Source organism: Triticum aestivum, chromosome 3D, assembly GCF_018294505.1.
Source record: "Triticum aestivum cultivar Chinese Spring chromosome 3D, IWGSC CS RefSeq v2.1, whole genome shotgun sequence".
Classification (NCBI taxonomy): domain Eukaryota; kingdom Viridiplantae; phylum Streptophyta; class Magnoliopsida; order Poales; family Poaceae; genus Triticum; species Triticum aestivum.
In genome coordinates, this window is record NC_057802.1 from 279,921,809 (window position 1) to 279,925,412 (window position 3,604).

The following is a 3,604-nucleotide window of genomic DNA, read 5'->3' on the forward strand; positions in this document are numbered from 1 at the left end:
GGTATTTTTGTATTTTTGGTTTAATAGATCTAAAAATAAATGCAAGGAAAAAGTAGATCGCAAAGGCAAATATATGAGAAATAAGACACGGGGGCCGTAGGTTTCACTAGTGGCTTCTCTCGAGAAAAATAGCAAAAGGTGGATGAACAAATTACTGTTGGGCAATTGATAGAACTTCAAATAATCATGACGATATCCAGGCAATTATCATTATATAGGCATCACGTCAAAGATTAGTACACCGACTCCTGCCTGCATCTACTACTATTACTCCACACATCGACCGCTATCCAGCATGCATCTAGTGTATTAAGTTCATGGAAAAACGGAGTAATGCAATAAGAATGATGACATGATGTAGACAAGATCTATCTATGTAGAGATAGACCCCATCGTTTTCTCCTTAGTAGCAACGATACATACGTGTCGGTTCCCTTTCTGTCACTGGGATCAAGCACCGTAAGATCGAACCCACTACCGGGCACCTCTTCCCATTGCAAGATAAATAGATCAAGTTGGCCAAAAAAACCAAATATCGGAGAAGAAATACAAGGCTACAAGCAATCATACATATAAGAGATCAAAGAAACTCAAATAACTTTCATGGATATAAAAAGATATAACTGATCATAAACTCGAAGTTCATCAGATCCCAATAAACACACGCAAAAGAGTTACATCATATGGATCTCCAGGAGACCATTGTATTGAGAATTCAGCGAGAGAGAGAAAGCCATCTAGCTACTAACTACGGACCCGAAGGTCTACAAAGAACTACTCACGCATCATCGGAGAGGCACCAATGGAGGTGGTGAACCGCATCCGAGATGATGACTAGATTGGATCTGGTGGTTCTGGACTCTGCGGCGGCTAGATGAATATTTCGACGACGCCCCTAGGGTTTCTAGAATATTGGGGTATTTATAGAGCAAAGAGGCGGTCCGGGGGGCACCCGAGGTGGGCACAACCCACCAGGGCGCGCCTGGGCCTCCTGGCGCGCCCTGGTGGGCTGTGCCTCCCTCAGGGCACCCCGCAGGCGCAGCCAGGGCCCGTTGTGTTCCTTCTGGCCCATAAAAAATCATCGTGGAGTTTCGTGGAATTTGGAATCCGTCTGGTATTGATTTTCTGCGATGTAAAAAACATGGAAAAAACAACAACTGACACTTGGCACTATGTCAATAGGTTAGTATAAAAAATGATATAAAATGACTATAAAATGATTATAAAACATCCAAGATTGATAATATAACAGCATGGAATAATAAAAAATTATAGATACGTTGGAGACGTATCAATAGCACACAAGGTATTCCTTCGGTATCGGGAGTTGCATAATCTCATAGTCGAAGGAATATGTATTTGACACTAAGAAAGCAATATCAATAAACTGAACGATCAATATGCTAAGCTAACGGATGGGTCTTGTCCATCACATCATTCTCCTAATGATGTGATCCTGTTATCAAATGACAACACATGTCTATGGTTAGGAAACCTTGACCATTGTTGATCAACGAGCTAGTCTAGTAGAGGCTTACTAGGGACACAATATTTGTTTATGTATTCACACATGTATTTAAGTTTCCGATCAATACAATTCTAGCATGAATAATAAACCTTTATCATTAATAAGGAAATATAAAATAACAACTTTATTATTGCCTCTAGGGCATATTTCCTTCAATGATGAAAACGGAGATGACGCGGACGTAGGCTAGGTAGTGGAGGAACGGCGGCGAGCAATCGCGGAGGAGACGCTCCCCAAAAACCTAATTGCCCCTCCCCTGGAGAGGTGAGATTTTGGAGGCTTGCTCTCCCGTCAACCATGTACGCGGTGGATGGGATGGGATCACCGGCGGCAGCAACAACGAAAGTAAACAACAATGTTGCGATCTTATACGCTTCTCTTCTCAAGCGTGCGGGAATGAGCCGAGTCAATCTCACACTTATATGCTTATTTTTGCTGGTGGGTTGCGGCGGAGGAGGAGGGCGCGGGAGGCGGAGCGCGCCAGTGGCGAAGGAGGAGCGCGAGGAAACCACTTCTCTTCTCAAGCTCCAATAGCATGTGGAAGAAAATCCCTTATAAGGAGGTCGAACTCCTCTCCAACTAGCGGTATGTGACTAAACTTCCCACCACACCCATTGCCATATAACCCACATGGGTCCTTAGAGATTTTCTGAAATTGTTAGATGGGCCCTAGGCCCATCCTAATATTTCAACAGTGCCATGAGTCTTTCGGTGTCTGACACAGTTGGTTCTCTCAAGTACTGATGTCCAAACACCTCAACCACCGTAGTAGAAAATCTGACCATGGCATCTCTACAAGTGCCCTCAGACATCCGGAGGTACTTGTCCCACAAATCTACGACTCGTGCACTTCTGGTAACCAGAGAATCCAATTCTTCCTACGACATCCTTCTTCAAGATGAAGTAGTAATTGTAGGACCACATGCCATTGTAGAGGCGATCGAAGATATTTTTTCGCATTCGGAAGCGCCGGCGAAAATTTTCCGCGAATAAAGAATCTAGGGACAAAGTAGTCATCCATCAGCGCCAAGTGCCCCGTTCCCTGTTCCAATTCAGTACTCGATGACCCTTGATCGATCCCTTGAAACTAACAACATGCTCTTCCGTATGCTCCGCGTCTGCAAAGATTGCTTGCATTATCACCGTTTCATCTGCATAATCCTCCTTGTCGGATGATTCAACGTAGTGCTCATACATGTACTCCATGTACGAATCCATTGCTTCAAAGAAGGGACAAAGAATTTCGTTGGGCATGGTGACCCCTGCACGGACGGGTGGTACATGAGCGGCGGATGGACGAGAGGTGTGGACTAGTGGCGTAAGCAAAGTGGACGTTATCGACTGGAGCGGTAGAGGTCGCAGATGTATGCCAAGGGTTTAGCGGGAGGCCATGGTCGTATAATGGCGGCGCCAGAGAGGAAGGAAGTGGATGCAGAGAAAGGGAAATGGATAGAGGCGCGGGGTTCGGGTGTGGTTTTGGGGTGGGCCGGGTGTGTTGGATCTACATGGAGGCGGTCTAGACTCCAGCAATGCCCCACGAGTTTGCTTCCGGTTTACGGGAAAATGAATGCGTCGACTAGTCCGCAGACCGATGCAAGAGGCATTGAATGTCAAATTATGTCCGGGCAGCGTGGTTCGGACGTTTGCGGGCAATTTGGGGTCCGCTTTGGAGATCCCTTATGCCACTACTTTCCCTATACTACTTAAAAAGAATGTTAAATTCCATGTTTCACTTTTCTTCCCGCCACCCTTTCGTCTAATCTTTCCCATATGATAATCAATCACCTTAATTTACTTACCTTCTGAACAATTCCACTTCAATTTATTTACCAAACTTATCACCCAAATATAAGGTAAATCACAGGAAAGATTTAATAAACATTTATTTAGACAATCACATTAATATAGGATGATAATCACAAGCTAACATACTAGAATATTTATATCCCGTTACAACGCACATGCATTGTCATAGTACTTTAAAAAAAGAATAGTGTCCCTTTTCCTGGTAAGCAGAGTGCTTCGTCCAACCTTATGTGCATCTTCCTCTCCCTCTCTCTTGGGTTGATTCCCCCC